This window comes from Triticum dicoccoides, chromosome 3B, assembly GCF_002162155.2.
Source record: "Triticum dicoccoides isolate Atlit2015 ecotype Zavitan chromosome 3B, WEW_v2.0, whole genome shotgun sequence".
Taxonomy (NCBI): Eukaryota; Viridiplantae; Streptophyta; class Magnoliopsida; order Poales; family Poaceae; genus Triticum; species Triticum dicoccoides.
The window spans coordinates 776,139,335-776,157,170 of record NC_041385.1 but is presented as its reverse complement, the minus strand read 5'-3'; the positions used below and the strand labels follow the sequence as shown (position 1 = coordinate 776,157,170).

Here is a 17,836-nt window from a genome sequence, read left to right as displayed (position 1 = left end):
TGTAAGTAGATGGAAGCACATGGTGTTGTTGCGCCCACTCTCTCCTGAAACTGTTTATGCTTTTTGTTAATCTAATGCCTCTAGTAAAATTAAGAAATGCCACTCTCAGAATTAACTAGTGAATCTTATTTCGAAACTGTAACATTTGTTAGGGATCGGCGGGAGTACCATTTCTGTTAGGGATCGGCCGAAGTACATGTTTAAGAAATGTATTGTTGAGATAATGTCTCTGTTAATATATCAGTTACAGTGTTTTACAAGTGGTACTATATATCATGCTTTGCAGTTCTTTCTACATGTTTAACCAATGTATTGTTAAGATAATGTCTTTGTTAATATGAATCAGTCGCATTGTTTTAGGAATGGTACTTTTCTGCTTTGTCATTTTTATTCATGTTGAAACAAGGCATTGTTAAGATAATGTCTCCGTTAATATGAATGAATCACACTGTTTGAGAATTGCTACTCTCCTGCTTTGTTTCCCATTAAGATAAGGTAGTTATTTTTTCTTCTGGGAGTATAAGTCATCAATCATTATTTCTCAGTAATTTTTCCCTTATACCTATTGTTGCATACAGGGATATCAAGGGGCTGTTTGGTTCTTGCCTGTGTGTAGCCTTGCCAATTGGTTTTATTTCAACTTTGATTTTAGTTGAACTACACAAAAGGAGCCAATGTGTTTAAGGCAAAATGTTGCATTATTGGGCCCAGTTGGTCTTTCCACTTTGCAGAAAGAAGTAGTCACTGTTTGCGCTACATTACACAAGGAATGATCGAGAAGCTTTACAGAGTATTAGTAGACGCTGGTGACATGACTAGTTTGCTGAGAGCATTGGCAACTCAGCAACACGTGGAGTGCAAAATTCACTCCAGAATTAAAGGTATGAACAAGTCAGATGCTGACGCAGCTGTAATAAATAAAGTCAGTATCGGCATTCATCCACATGTTCAAGGGAAAGAACTCTGTCCAGGAGAATACTACATTTAAGAAGGGTAAGAAGAAAGACAAAAAGATAGATGGCTGCTTTACTTGTGGTTCAGAGGAACATTGGGCAAACAAGTGCCCAAACAAGTACAAGAAGCCAGGGCAGGACACCAAGTCTGTCAATGTCACTTTAAGCAACAATGATGGGGCATCTGGGTATGGTAATCTGTTTAACGTACTTTCATTTTGTCAGTCCACCGATAGGTGGGTTGACACTGGGGCCAATATTCATGTGTGTGTTGATGTGTCTTTGTTTTCTTACAACATATAAATACAAAATCCATAGGGATGCTCAGCTTGATTTTAGTGGAACTGCACAAGATGTTGAGATGGTTCGTGTCCTCCATAATACTTCATCATGCATAATACATCGAATGGTTCTCTAATCATTCGTCGTCACCTTGAGCCATAGGAGTATCAGTTGACAAACTGATGAAAAACCCTGCCCGTTCCACAATCATAGGCATTACATATTTTGAATGGGAAAAGCTTGTCAAAGTTTAATCATTGATGTTTAAGAAGACATTAGTTTAATATATTGGAATTGGAAAACCTTGTCAAATTTTTCTCATTGATGTTAGCTAGAAGACATGCATTTGATATTTTTTAGTGGGACGCCCTTTGCCGTGAGCAGCGTCGATCATTTTTTCCTATTCCTATGTTCATTTTAGAAGTAAATAGTTACTCTGCTGAGATGCATAGTCACATGAATGTTGACTTATGTAAGGTATTTTAAGAGTTTGTTCTGAATATTGTCTATGTAATGTCAGGCCTTATGTTTTTGATAGCAAAGTTGAGCTTGGAATGTTGTGGCATGCGACATCACAAGCTGTTCACCATGCCTCCTGCGAATAATGCTTCGTATTGTTTTGCATGTTAAGAAGATCATCCACTTCTGTTGTTTCTGTGCTTAAGAAGTTCATCTTCTTATGTTTCATTCATAGCCTATACGACAACTCGGGTAGGTTAGAGGTGAAACCATATGATCTTCCGACTAACTCATCATCTTAGGACGTGATTGGATCGTCGTTTTCCAACAAAAACCTCTTGTAAAACTCACGCTTGTAAATAAAAGTAGATGGTCTTGGGGGAAGCACTTGGTTGGTCGATTTCAACTAGTAAAATATACACTGGTCTCTCAAATTACATGCGTAACCTGCCGGTTTTACTTACAGACCTCGGGCCCTCGGTTTCATTATGTCTGTATTTTACGCGTTGTTTCCGATGACGAGTAAATTACACTTGTATCTTAATGCAGGTGTGAAATAAACCAGAGCTCCCAAGCGCGGCCTTACCGTTTCATGTCGTCTCACTCTCTCAAAGGTGTTCATAGGTGTCCGACGAACCTGGCTTCCTGAATGAGCAGCGGGTGCTATATCAGACGATTCGTAGGGCCCGCGAGGCCCTCTCCGTCGTCCTTCGAGTTGTTGCGCTCGCCGTGGCGCAGAGTATTGTCAACATGGTCAACGAACATGAGGATTCAGACCCACTAGAGCCATAGCCATACGTACGCAAGTGCCTCCTTATTATGTACAACTATATTTTTTTGCTTCCTCCTGGTTTCCTGATATCACAGTCCCACACCATTGTCAACCTATGTAGTCAATAAACGAGAGAATTGCACAAGAGCGACCGACAGCTGGGACCAAGCAGCTCGAGCAGTATTTGTGTTTTTGAGGTGTGACCACTTCAGAGTTTTTCATGAGCGATGTTTTCATTGATGTTTAGAGGAGAGCAGGCTATTAACTAGGCGGGCTATGGCCCATCTAGCCCAGGCCAGATATCTAGCCCAGATATTAATTATTTTCAAGCTGAAAATGGCTAGCCCATCTAAACTTTTTTAGGAATAACCAGGCAAGATCAACTTGTTATTCTCCGCCCCGTTGGGCTGCAAATCTTTCCTAGGAGTGATGCAATTATAAAAATTGTGCTTAACAGGAAAATGAGCTTTAAGAAATAATAAATGAGATGTAATTATAAAAACTAGGCAGTAACTATAAAAATGCACCAAACACGTAATTAGTTTATAAAATATTATTTTTGGATTTTCAAATTTTTAATTTCATTAATTGTTGCACGCCTAATGTTTTGTTGGATTTTTACGTATTACAAATTTATATTGAAATTGTATTTAATCTGACTAGAAATTTCGGGATAAAAATATTTTGGATCCCATCAAAATGTGGGAAATTTTATTGAATTTTGTTTTGAACAGTTGGTTGAAATTATTAATCGTTGTCCTAGCTAGAAAACGGGTTGTTCTTTTAACAAACTGTAAATGGGTTGTAGTAAATTCCATTAGAATTCAAAAATGGGTTGTACATTCTTACAAATCGCAAATGGGCTATAAGTTCTCTGCCACACACTTGTGGGCCTACTAAGTTGACGTGTCCCCTAAAAAAAGTAAGTTGACGCGTATGCAAGGCTTTGTCAACTTATAGTCAACACACGGTTCTAGCAGCAGTGGCTGTTGAATGTCCATCCAACAGATGTTGTGCTTCTTCTTCAATCTCGGATATTCTAGCTTCAGCCGCCCAAAAAATTATTCCTCCCCCTAACATCTGGGGCGCACTGTTTCGGAGGCTGACTTGTGGGCCTACTAAGTTGACGGGGATGGAGGGCTTTGTCAACTTAGTCAATATGAACGGTTCTAGCTCCAGTGATCGTACGATGTCCATCCAACTGCCATCATGCTTCTTAAACCTCTGGTCTTCTTGCTCCAGCCGCCCAAAGCAGCGCCAGTCGTGCCACCTGCTCCTACCTCCCATGGCCGGCTGTGCTGCCGCGGAGGCCTCACCGCCCCCCTACTATTCCCACCGCTGGCCAGGCCATCCCTCCACTCAGCCACACCCCTTGTTATTCTGCGGCGATGACATCCTCACACCGAAGCCGAACCACTGAACCCTCGTACTCCTATCCGCATGGGCATCTACTGTCACATCTTCCTCGCCTCCGTGTCGTCCTCTTCGTAGGCCTCGCCGTCATCCACCGCCCCGGTGCTCTCGGTGCGGCGTGGTCAACATGGTCAAGGAACGATTTCCATCGAAAGAGTACTGTACGCGGCGAGGCTGACAGCTGGGTCCACGGCCGCAGCAAGGAAGTGCCTCCTTATTATGCAGAAAAAAATGATTCCTCCACCTGACAGCAGGGACCCACCGGACGAGACACCATATTTCATGAAAAAAATGTTTCCTCCCTGACTGCTGGGACCCACCAGCTACATCTTCGCACGCAAGGAAGTGCGTCGGGGCAAAAAAACAATTCGCCCCCCTGACTGCTGGGACCCACCAGCTACATCTTCATACGCAAGGAAGTGCCTGACAGTCGGGACCCACCTAGTCGAAGTGTACGTAGCGTTTTCATTCTGGTCGCAAACGTGTACGTACATACTGGTCGATGTAGAGGCATGCACGTGTCGTAGTAGAGGCGCGTACGTGTCGTAGCAGAGGCGCGCATGTAGCATGTACACATACGTACAGCGGTCAGGGTGCAAGAAAGTAAATACGGCCACGTACGTACATACGGGCGGGGTCTCGAACGCCTACTCGCGCATACGTACGGCCAGGGCTCGTGTACATGGCTGGGTCAGAACGGAGAAACTGCGTCGTCGTTGTGTTCAAGGGGAGCCAACCGGCTGGGTCGGAACAGAATGCATCGTCGTGTTCATCAGGAGGGCTTAGACGGAACAACCGATGGAAACGAGGCCTGGCGTACCGTAGAATGGAGGAAACGACCTTGTGTTCGACCGGCCATGGTCGAAACACGATCCTGTTCATCAGGAGGGGTCTGGCCTACCGCAAAACGGAGGAAACAAACTTCTGTTGGACCTCCTACAGTCGAAACAGGGTCTTGTTGACCGGGAGGGGTGTGGTGTACCGCAAAACAGAGGAAACGAACTTGTGTTGGCGCCCTATGGTCGAAACCGGGGTCCTGTTCATCGGGAGGGGTGTGGCATACCGCAAAACGGGTCTCCACGGGATACTGCTCCTCTCCACCGTCGACCTCCTCTAGACTCCATGGGCTACTGTTCATCCACCGCCGACCTCCTCCAGCCTCCACCTGCGACTGTTCATCCACAGGCTCCTGTTCATCCAGCCTCCACTGCGCGCTGCTCCACCGGCTACTGTTCAACCAGCCCTCTCCACGGGGTCCTGTTCAACCACCCCTCCATGGGCTACTGTTCATCCAGCCCTCCATCGGCTACTGTTCAACCAGCCCTCCACGGTGTCCTGTTCATCCAGCCCTCCACGAGGTCCTGTTCATCCACCCCCAACCGGCTCGATCGGGGTCCTCTTCATCCAGCAGCAACGACCTTTACTACCACGGGGTCCTGTTCATCCAACCCCCCACCGGAAACTGTTCATCCACCCCCCTAACAATGCTCACTATTCATCGAGAGGCAACATCGATCGACTTCAGTTAGCAGCAGTAGTGAAGGAATCACTCGATCGGGTTTAGTTAACAGCCATCGGTCGATCGCTCGGGTTCAGTAACGCATAGCCTGCAGTGCAATCGCTCGGGTTCAGTAGGCGAACGCCTCGCTCGGATTCAGTTAGATCCCAACGCCTCACACGCACACACATGCGTGTATGAGAGAAACATGCAAACCTCCGTGCAACGCTCGGCTCCGACCACCCACCTAAACCGCGAACACCCCGATATTTTCCTCGCCCTCGCTTCTATCATGATTTTTTTCATCAAGGACCACCCAAAGAATGTCATGCAGCTGCGTCTCTGATCCGCCCAGGACAAAAAGCCCATTTTCTGTCATGATTTTTTGTCTTAGAAGTAGGAGCCCACCACATCTATGATGGTACCGGGTTTTGTCACAATTATCGTCATAGAAGTGTCATAAGCATGAAAGAAAAAAATTTCGTTCGGCCCAAAATGTCACGGATGTGTCTTTTTTTGTAGTGAATAATGTTATATGATACACATCAACCAACTCTAACGTCACCTAGATAATCCAATATCACCACAAGTATCCGTGAGTTGATTATACGATATGCATCAAACAACTTCTGATTCATAATATTCAATCTAACACAAAGAACTTCAAAGAGTGCCCCCAAAGTTTCTAAGGGAGAAAGTAGGACGAAAACGTGCATCAACCCCTATGCATAGATTACCCTAATGTCACCTTAGGAATCCCGATTTGAGCGCCAAAACATATATCAAGTGAATCAATAGAACACCCCATTGTCACCACGGGTATTCAAATGCAAGACATACATCAAGTGTTCTCAAATTCAACAAGTATTCAATCCGATAATAGTGAAATCACAAAGGTAAAAACTCAATTCATCACAACAAGATAGAGAGGGAGAAACACCATATGATCCAACTATATTGACAAAGTTCGCGGTACATCAAGATCGTGCCAAATCAAGAACACGAGAGAGAGAGAGAGAGAGAGAGAGAGAGAGAACACATAGCTACTGGTACATACCCTCAGCCCCATGGGTGAACTACTCCCTCCTTGTCATGGTAACCACCGGGATGATGAAAATGACCTCTGGTGATGATTTCTTCCTCTGGCAGGGTGCTGGAACAGGGTCCCAAATTGGTATTTTGGGAAATTTGAATTAATTTAAAGAAGGAATAATAAAAACATAGACAATAAAAGAAAAGGCAAAAGGCAAAAAAGGAGGGGGGCGCCACCCCCCACACATGGCTCGGCCCGTCAACCCGGGAGGTGGAGTTGTACGCTTGACAAAAAGGGAGAGAAAAAACGGGTGGGACCATGGATCAAACCTTGGTCCCCTGCGTGAAGGAGGGAGGCTTCAGCTACCGCGGTTCAACTGTGCTTGCGATATTTTAGGGCATCACCGTGTAAAAGAACCGATCCTGGTGTGTCTTTGATAGAAAAAAATCAAAACATTTTCTTCACTTATGAATGGCATAGTGGGTAATTTATGACAACTTTGGGAGTAATTTTAGGCTTGACAGGCAAAAGCGCTAATGGCTTTATTATTACTAGCAAAAGAGCCCGTGCGTTGAGATAGGAGAATTCTTTCTCATAATCTACAATGGCCATGCTCATATTTTGCTATATCATAGAGATACACTATCACTCTCGATTTCTTGAAATCATGAACATTTTTTTAAACTCGTGAACATTTTTCCAATTCATAAACACTTCTACAAATTTTCAAAGATTTTCTAAAATCAAGAACATTTTTTTAACTCATGAACATTTATATTATTTGCAACCATTTTTGTAAAATTCTGAACATTTTTTTAGCAATTTTCTTGAATCATTGAACATTTCTAGAATGAACGAACATTGGTGGAACAATTTTTTAAATTAACTTACTTTTTTTTATCTAGCAAACATTTTTTTGAAATGTATGATAATTTTTTGAACACTCAAACATTTTATGAACGAATAAACAGTTTCGTATGTCATGAACAATTTTTGAATATTTAGGATATGTTTCCATTCAAGAACATTTTTTGCTTGGCAAAATTTTATTCAATTTCATTAACATTTTTTAATAAATATTTTTTTCAGAAAATAATGAACATTTGTTTATTTCCTGAACATTTATTTTCATAATCTTGCGCATTTTTTGAATAAGCAAATGTTTTATAAATGAACGAATATTTTTTGTATCCACAAACATTTTATGATTTTAAAATTTTCTTTAAAAAATATTTTTTTATTTGTGAACTTTTTGTCAATCCCAAATTATTTAAAGTAGAAAAAAAACAAAAAACAAAATTTCAAACCAAATTTAGGAAAAAGGGATGCCCAGACATGGGCCGACCCAACGGGTGCGCTGAATTTTTTTGTTCAATTTCGTTAACATTTCTTTTAATATATGAACTTTTGGAAAAATCATGAACATTTTTTTATTTCCCAATCTTTTTTGCAGAATTTTAAACATTTTTTACAAAAGCATGAATGTTTTATGAAACACCAACAATTTATTATTTATTAAATGTTTTACGTCAAATTCTTATAATTTTCATTTATGAAACTATTTTGAAGTACCAAATTATTTAAAGTAGAAAAAACAAAAATAAAAATGAAAAGAAAAAATAAAAACCAAATTTAGAAATGAGGCCGCCCAAACGGGTGCACTGCATTTTCTCCCAGCACGCAGAGCGCAGTATAGGAGGTCCCTACTGCATGGGCCGGCCTAGGCGGGGATTCCTCTGTATGAAATGTCCTGTATTAAATGTTTTTTATCAATTAGTAGCACATTTGCTCGTGCGTTGCAACGGAAGAGATAATTGACGTGTACACTGAAATATCCATCAACACGGCCCAACAACATTCAAATTATGCCCGGGCACGACAAAGAGGGCACACTAATGCCTAGCAGAATTCATGTTAGTAGTCCATTAAGAAGCATGCTATGCTACACAGACAATAATTTTGGTACGGTTTGTGTACGGCGATTATGATCTTAAGGAGCCTAATTTTCAAAAAAAAATTCATACCAAGGCATTATTTGTAAGCTGCATCAATGTTTGGAATTAGTACCAAGTCATGAGAAAATTCTCAGTAAAAGGATTCTCTCCTTCATTTTTTTTCGAATCTTCTGTTCTTATCCCCACCTATCACTCATTTTATTCTCTCCTTTCTTTATTACTCCTATACACACATTGAAACCAATCATTCATACTCCCTCTGATCCATATAGGCTCTCCTAACATACTTCATATAAAAATTGTACTGTGTGTTAGCATTTTCCAAAATACGTCATTGCAATTAATTAGGTTAATTAAAGTTATGCCTTAAATAAAATCTTAAAGTGGTTAACAGAAACAAATAATAGCACGGTTGGAAACTATGCAATTTTTCTGATAAAAATACATATACAATTATTTTAATCCGAGTTACGGTCGCAAAGCTATAGCATCATGTTTACCCTATTCTTTTTAAATAATAAAAGGTCAGGGACCTAAATGGGCCGAAACAGTGCGAACTGGACAAACACGGAATCTAACCATCGTGCAGGAGCGTAAGATAGTGGTTACCACAATTGGGCCGAAGCCCAACAGAGAAAGGGCACTTAATGTTGGACCGTGGGTTACTTAAAGAAAAAAACATCATGGGATTTTTTGTAAAACTTAAACATATGACGACGGATGGATAGAAAAATTGGGTACTTTATTAGTAGGTAGGTATAGATAGATGACATTGGTGGTTAATATTTGCAACTTTAGGAGCAATTTATATAGATATATAGATTAGGTATAGATACGGCGTGTCACATCAGCGCTCATCTACCTCAACATACTTGGCTCACTGCTCTACTCAACGCACTGAGCTCTCTGAAGCAGCGCATCTACCTCCAGCTATACGTATATTCTATAACTCCGACAAAACCGTGTGCGATATGACACAATATACTCCAATGTACTGAGTAACCGTTATATATATACCGTAGATTCTCTCACGATTAGCATAACACCCATCTAAATTAAGAAAAGCATCAAATTTAGCAACGACAAGATAAGCATAAGCTCATTTAATATTGCGTAGAACCCTCATCTTTTACAGAGCATCCATTCAGTGGCGGAGCTACAAAGAAAATTCGGGGCGGGCCAAGTTAAAAGAAAACACACACATAAAAATCAACTCAAGCAAAGGATGATGAGTTGCTGCTCAAAAGTCTTCCTAAACTTCATATGTGATCACGTCATCTCCTTTTCTATTGAAAACCAAATATCGGCGTTGATTAGGCTTGTTATCCATGGCAATTGCGTAGTGATGTGCCTGTGCAGCAGTGCTCAACTGCTCATCCCCCGGCTGGCCGCTGCTACCTGCCCGCCTGGGATATGGGCTCGAACCTGCTACTCGTTGTGATGGTGAGACTGGCAGGTGGCAGCTTGACCTTCACGGCTCCGGGCCACCACTCTCTGGAGGGGATAAGCGCCCTAGCCGTCATAGACAGAAGAGGGAAAGAGAAACCCTTTGAACTTGTAATGTTGAACCTTGTATTAATAACATTATGCAATCTATGGAAAATATATGGAACATAGAGGTTTATCTCCTAGTCAGGTATCTTTTCAAAACCTGGTTCTTTCTCTCTCCATTACACATTTGTGTTTTAATAAATCTATAGCATAAACCAGGAGAGAGTTCCTCGAATCTGTGTTGGCCACATGGTTCAACTTTCGGCCCGGCGACGGCGAGCATTTCTCATCTGCTCCACTGGAATGGATCAAGGTCGACTCAGCCGGCCAGCTGGGAACATGCATACATAATATCCATGAGGATTCTTATGGCTCAGATCGCATCCCACCCCGTCGGCGCGCCACAGTAGGAGTGAATGAATAAGCAAGAGGATACGATAACGCGAATATGTGCCACCATGCACTCGAATCACCAAGCATACGTGCACACATCTATTATATGTTTTTTAACCCATTTAGCAGTATATCTATATCTTTCCCTAATAATAAAGTACGGATTGACTCCGTGGGTTCACCGTCACAATACACTTCTTTCCGCGATTTTACGCTTTTAGTTTGAACTAGGAAAATGGCCCGTGCAATGCAACGGGGTAAAAATTCGGTCAAAAGCTACACGGTGTGTTGGTTTCATGGCTCAAGGGCTTTTTAATCCCGGACGGAGGTTGTATTTGCGAGAATTGATCAAAAGACAATGGTAGCAAATAGCTAGGCGCCCGTGGTTGCAACAGTAGAAAGAATTGATGTGTATTTAAATTTAGTGAGAGCTCCATGTCCATCAGCATCTTGGTTCTAGGTTCTGCACAGGTTCCATGTCCATCCCAAGGGCGCTACAAATATATTATCATGCACAACCGATAATCCCATTTTAATTACAATTGACACCACCATGATATCACTATGACCAGCGCTAGGCGCAATCCGGAAGTAGAAAGGAAAAAAAGAAAGAAAAATAGGGTCCGCAATTGTATAATCGGTCTGCGTGTAGCCGTTATTCGCTATCTATCTCACACGTTTGTCGTTCCACATCTATCCTCACGTGCCTCGTTGCTGTAGCTGGCTCGCCGACACCGAAGCTGCTACAACCCCTTGTCGCAGCCGGCTCGCGGTCAGCCACCACTGGCATATTAATTTGCTGAGACTTGGGAGTCTGGACTTTAATTATTGCGGGATGATAATCGGTTTTATGTCGGTTTTATCTTCTCAGGAGCAAGCGAAGTATAGTTTATACTCAACATTTTGACATTCAGCATGTATGTACTACAATTTCAAAAGGGCAATAATACCCAATGCATTGCCCTTCATGAATTATCTTGGTCTGTTCTCATCGATGATCTGCTAGCAACCCCATTTTAATTCGGTGCCTAGGTACTATTTTATTCGGCATTGGTGGTTAAAACATTTCAGTACCGGTGCATAAAATACGGTATTTTGAAGGAAAAGAAGGCTTGCGTATATTCAAGTTGCTAATTCCCATGAACAGCCACGCGGTGAGGAGAGTTCGCGTGTGGTTGGGTATAGGATAGAAAGAAACTGCTGGACCAATTGGCCTAGGCGGTGGTGTGGGACCCAGTGGACGCCATGTGTAACTCGCGCGAGATCTCTCGCCTGCTCGACCGGCATGGAGCCACCGAATCGATCGCTCGGTCTTATCTCTAACGCAGCGTTGCAGCCCCTCTCTCGTTTCTATCCCGTTTCTTTTCCCCTTCGCTAATTAGCCCCTCTCCAACTCCAGCAGCCAGCCTCACCGTGACTCCCTTCTCTGGAGAAAACAAAAATTAGAGAGAGAAGAAGAAGAAGGGAAAAGCTAGAGAAAGGAGGAGAGGGGCGGCAACTGGGCTTGGCCTGCTTCAGGTGGATCGTGGCACAGAGGAGAGCTCCTTCTCCTCCTTTCTCTAGCTTTTCCCTTCTTCTTCTTCTCTCTCTAATTTTTGTTTTCTCCAGAGAAGGGAGTCGCCATGAAACCCGTAGCACCCCCGCCGCCCTGGAGCTTCGCCCCGCCTCCGGCTGTCTCTCCGTCAGGCTCGTGCTCCTCCGCCTCGATTCGTCCACCCCGCGCTGGATCCACGTCAGAGCAGATGGATCCGCCTCCTCTCGCCTGGCCTGCCGTGGGAGCTCGCCCACGAAGCCGGCATTCATCTCCTACTCATCAGGCTGCCTTGGAGCTCTCCCCGCCTCCGGCCGCCTCTCCGTCCATGGGAGCTCCCCGCGAAGCCGTGTTCATATCCTACTCATCAGGCTGCTGGGTGCTCGCTACCTCGGCTGGTTTGCAAGCACCACACAAAGACAGGTGCCGACACCGGAGCAGCAGAAACACAGGCGTCCCACCGCGACGGCGCAGGGGGGTTGCGGCAGCTAGTCCAGCGTGGCGCGGAGGCCGGCGGTGACGACCTCGTGGCTCTTGGCGACGCCTAGCCATGCCTGGCCCACTGCCGGAGCCTCTCCTCCAGTTCGCCGTTGCGGTAGCGCCCGCACTCCAGTTCAGCCACTACCGCCTGAAGCCGCCCGCCGCAGCGCGCTCCACAGCAGCCAACACCGCCGCCACGCCGCGACGCCTCACCCTAAGAGATCACGCCGGCCGCCTTATCCTTCTCCTCCGCGATGCCTCGGTCCGCCGTGCCCTCCAACGCCCGCCGCGACGCCTCGGTCCTCCGCGCTCTACAACGCCCGCCGTGACGCCTCGCCCCATTCCTGGGCTCGCGCGGTGCGGACGCCCTCCGCGACACATTCCCCTGCCTTGGCTTCTGCGGCGTCGACGCCGGCGGCAAGCGGCGGGGCGTGCCGGGCGGTACAGTAGAGGCAAGAATGGATAAGGGTCTCTTTGATTCAAAGGATTTTCATAGTATCTTTGATGGATTAGAATCCTTAGGAATTTTTCCTACGTCGGTCGTTTGATTCGTAGGATTGTATCCTGTAGGATTTTTTCCTAAGGATTCATTTGTATTACATTTCACAGGAATTCTAACATCCACTCCAACCTCTTGGAAGAAATCCTTTGTTTTTCCCATGACACAATCAAACAAACTCAAATCCTATAGGGATCCAGTGGACATGCCATTCCAATCCTACGTTTTTCCTATTCCCGTGTTTTTGCAATCCTATGAATCAAAGAGGCCCTAAGTGGTGGAGGTAGCCGGTGGTGGCAGGGTTTTTTTTTGCAAAAAAACAAAACGTTTTCCATTATTACCCACATTACATGTAGGACTGCGGGTTAATTTCTCAGAAACAGGAGGACTTTTTTGCAAAAAGCCCGACGGGCGACAGAAACCCACCGTGCTTTATTATTAGATAGAGATTTGAAACATATTCAAGATGATACTAATTTTTGGTACTATTCATGTGGCCCGCCACGCACGACTTTCCGTCCGGAGCGATGAGACTCGAATGAAGCCTACCTGATGGAAAGCCGCACGCAGCTTGGGCTGTGGGCCAACTAATCTAGCCAAGATAAAGGGCCTGGCGAAAATATTCGATGCTACTTCGAATTGAAATCACGACCTCATTTTCTCCTAGCTATTGTCGGCACCAACTGAGCTGGCTCGATGCTTTGCTAAGAAGAAAAGTTTGTTTCATGTATTATTAATCCCACCTCGGGTCCTTAAATCCAATGCTACTAATTTATATAGGCGTTTCAATGTCCTGGTTATCAAGGAGCTGTCTCGGAATCAAAGGCTGAGAAAAGGAAGCAAGTCATACATGCATGCAGCGGAGGCGCTAGGCGTTGGAGCGGCGTGCTCGATCTTGTAGAGGACGCGGCGACGACAGGGGTGAAAGAAGAAAAGAAGAATAGGAAGTGGGAAAGAGGAAGGAGGAGAAGGCATGGGTGACGCATCGATCCGTAGCGCACCGATCTAAACGGCGGGGGGCGCTCGGGCGTGAGGGTCGGACAGGAGGTGCTCGGGCGCTGGCTGCGCTGCTCGGCAGTAGAGAAAGCTAGAGCAAGGAAGAAGCTAGAAGGTTGTTACTATGTTCATTTTCTTCCTAGAGAATAGGGTAGAGCTTTGAAACGTGGCCTCAATGACGAGGCGTACACGTGGCCGGCCGGCCATAACTACAATGAGGCGTACAGGGTCTCTGCCTCTCTGGCGGCGGCGGTTTACTCGAGACAATAGAAAAAATAGTTCATTCTCTGTTTAAAGTGGAAGAAGAGAGAAAACATAGAAAAATAAATCTGTTGCAGCGAGCTTGAAATTGATGAACATACGAGATGCGTGCGTGCAGTTCTAGTCTCTTAACATGTGTTTTTTTTAAAGAAAGAGCCTATCCGACGTCTACATAAAATGCTTGTCTTTGGATCAAGTCCAAATTATAAAAAAAAACAAGAATATAACCTTGCAAACCAAACAGCCAATCTTATCTAAAAAAATAACATAGCAAAAAACGGCTGAGTTTTGGCTCCCGGGTCCAGATGGACCCGAAATCTCTGCCACTCGTAGATGCGTCGTGATCTGTGCCAGACGTCACTGTCACAGCAATACAGGAATCTAAAATGGAGCATACGGAGGCCTGGCTGCTGTACGTACAGACGGCGGGCGTTGCAGCATTTGACGGACGTCTCCTGGATAACGACTGGGACGCACATGTACTCTGCAGGCCTGGTACAGGTATTTGCTTTCGACGTCGCCAGCCGTTTGCCTTGCCCACTTGTAAGGTGAAAAAAAAATCGTTTCGAGGGAGGGTCGGGCGGGTGAGGGTGGTTCTCCTGCTTGGTTTCGTCTGACAGAGACAAGGATTTTCTTTCCTCAGCAACAAGGACGTGTGTATGTACGCTCATATGCTGATAAGTTCCCCAAAAATGGTTAAACCGAGTGGTGATGAAGGATGATAGCGACCAAAAAACATATTCACTACAGAGATGTTGTCTGCTTGGTTGCCCTGGTACTGGGACTTGTACGATAATAAGTATTCTGTTTGAAGGTACAACATAGCTGGGTGGGTTGCAAAAGTCATCTCATATGGAGAAAGACATGAAGCGTGTTGTGGCTGACACGTAAAATGGCTTGCGTTCAGAGGGTGTCTTCAAAACCATCGCTAGGAGCATGAACTGACCATATTGCATCGGCTGGCAAAGAACTGTCGGCCTGAAGCTTCATCACGTCTTGCAGAATGGATTTTCTTAGTTTTCGCCAAGTTAATCTGAGAAAATGTGATGATTGACATTGTGAGAAATGTGCTTTCCAAGAGTATTTGAGGGCGAATAAATGGTTTAGTCTGTTCAAATTCCTATTACCTTGGTGATAGGCATTCGTAGCTTCTCAACATCATGGTGCCTGGTGATGTGCATAACACAAATACCTGTTTCCTCTGAAAAAATTATTATCGTAATTAGTACGAGTCACTGTGTTGATCATGACCATGATAGGGATAAGGAGAACAATTAAGAAACATGCTTAAAATGATAGGGAAAATTACTAACCTGGTGATTTAGGTATCCATGATACGGGGGAAAACAGTGGACCAGTTATCCTTGGGTGTTGGCCACCCAGCATGTAAGTTGTTTAGGCAGCCGAACAATGCATCGTGGAGGCGAGACGTGATAAGCTCGTGTCTAGCCTGCTCATCCTGGTTGCATCCATTTGGCCCAGATGAGGGTCATATACTTGTATAACCCTTGTAAGCATGTTCCTTTTGTACAAGGGCCCATCCGTCGCGTTTTCCCTACCATTGTCCCAAATTTACAGGGCCCATCCGTCATGCTGGGATGTAGAACTACAATGGAGTAAGATGGCAAGCTATCAAAAAGCTGTGTTTCAGCCACGCATAAAAACTGGGAGAGTGCGAGCAAGATGACGAAGGGATAATTATTACCAGCCGGCATGCCTCAATTGCAGGCTGGACCGTTTGCCCCAATGAATTGATTCTGAATCTCTAGAAAATCAGAAATGCTTGTGCCTTATAGAGCGAGCATCTGAAAAAAATTAAGAGGGAGGAGTTTTAGAATTAGGTAACTGGTCCAAATTGATTATATAGATGGCTGGTTTGGCTTTGATTAGGTGCTGAGAAGAAAACAATTTATCTTACCGAGAAATCAAACTCTAGTATGTGACGGTGATTCAGATATGGCAAAGCGTGGTTTGACTCCAGATCGACCTGGTCCTGCCGCCACAAAATGTTACACCCTAGTTCATGATCGAGCATGTCATTGCCGACTAGCTGATCCATGATGTCCTTCCCGCTAACTCGTACGAACTGTGGAGCATTGTGTACTATCCAGTTCTTGGGGAAAAAAGTCATAACCAGTAAATTTCTTATGGTGATGCAGTGCAGCATGCCATTTATTTAAATAGTGGAGAATGATAATATATGCAAACCTGGCAAGGTGGTGTGCAGACAGCGATTGGAAGTGGGATTCAAGAAGTTCAACAGTAGTAGTTGATGTTGGAACGACTGGCCGGCCTGCGAACCATGGGTTGGTGGCATAACTCCTTGATGATACATACTTCCTCTTCGGTATGTTGATGCGGTTGACAACAAAAATTACTGTCGAAGGATCACCCTTCTGGCAGTCGGCGTACATATCCCTAACTGAAACTGATATGCACCATGCATAGTGCTGGACAGTAGATCAAATTGATTCAGTTGTCCGAGCATCACTTACAGATTCCTTGCTAGGGCTTTTGGAGGCCTTGGTTTCCTGAGGGCGGGAAGTGGAGCCGGATTGCCTCATCCATTTAGCCGGTTTATGTTTATTAGAAGAGCGCTCTCCTGCACATCATTAATATAGAAAGTGAGAGAAAGTAAAATGATTAATAGTTTAGGGAAAATAGATGATGGCCATGAAGAGATGATCTGACAAAGATATGTTACCTTCACAATCAGACAATTTCAAGCCTCACGCCATGGATTTTGCTAGAAACTGGGGTTCGGTACAATGGCTTGTAGAGTAGAACTGGGTGGATTAGCTGGGTGAGGTTCGGTAGATGTTGCATTGTTATCTATCATTTTCAGGGGGACAGTCAGAGTAAGCCCTCGCAACACAGCATGTGCACTTGGATGCAAAGTGTTGCCATCAGCTTGTCTGTGAAGTTGATCATGTCGGTGTGTATGTTATGGCGCGCAGTGGTGACATGGCGGGTTGCTTGTGCATTCTGTTCACATAGAAAGGACCGCCGCGCTTGCCGCCTCATTGATGTTACCATCCGGACCGAGCACATCTCTGTTGCCAGACCGTATGCCGAATATCATGGCCACATCTGCAGCACTGAAAATGTAGTATTTTTTTTTTGTTATTGATGACCACTGCTCAGGGACGAAAATCTACCTTACTCATGCACCAGGAGCTCAGCCTGAGATTTAATTTCTGGATCATTGGGAGTTCAAGCATCCCACCAAAACCTATTTCTTTGACTAACAGCATTTGTACTCACTAAACCCGTTCATTACAGTCACAACATGCCTGACAGAGCTTCTGGATGTTGTATTTGGGGGGAGACCATCTGAGCGACTAGCTGTGCCAGCAGCCGTGCTGGATCTGGTGGGGTGATCTGCCTATCGCTAATATCGTCACGGCTAGTGTAGTCGGACATGGTTCTCTGGGAATGAGATGAACAGATGATGTGGGTGAGTAAGACTGGTGCATCGAGATCTAGCTACTCAGTTGGGGGTAGAAAAATGGTGGTCCGCACATGATTACCTGATGGATAGCTCAGCCGCTGAAAGAATCAGCAACAATGGCCTAGTCCAGAAGAGCGGCGGCGGTGGACTGGGGATGGCTTAGATCCATGAGGGCCACAGACGAAGGTGAGGGCTTGTGCGCCGCAAAAAGGGCAGGGGATAAGCGGAAGGGGTGCCGGCGTCGGCCTACGCTTGGTGGCGGAGGACGACGACTCCATTGCCGTGCCGAGGGAGAGGGGAGGAAAGTGAGGTACTGGTGGAAGAACCGAGGAAGACGATGGGTAGGTTGGGGATGGGGGATCCGGCCAT

The 17,836-nt window shown here is 44.8% G+C and overlaps 2 long non-coding RNA genes across 2 annotated transcripts; both read right to left on the bottom strand.

Annotated features, from left to right (window-relative positions):
- Window positions 1–15,013: 15,013 nt before the first annotated feature.
- On the bottom strand, window positions 15,014–15,809 carry LOC119282178. The gene is made up of 4 exons (XR_005138648.1): window positions 15,722–15,809; window positions 15,330–15,622; window positions 15,144–15,217; window positions 15,014–15,049 (listed from the first exon to the last, which is right to left on the bottom strand). It is a non-coding gene; the product is annotated as an uncharacterized LOC119282178 (long non-coding RNA).
- A 144-nt stretch (window positions 15,810–15,953) lies between these two features.
- LOC119282177 lies at window positions 15,954–17,138 on the bottom strand. The gene is made up of 3 exons (XR_005138647.1): window positions 16,721–17,138; window positions 16,225–16,618; window positions 15,954–16,129 (listed from the first exon to the last, which is right to left on the bottom strand). It is a non-coding gene; the product is annotated as an uncharacterized LOC119282177 (long non-coding RNA).
- Between the last annotated feature and the right edge of the window lie 698 nt (window positions 17,139–17,836).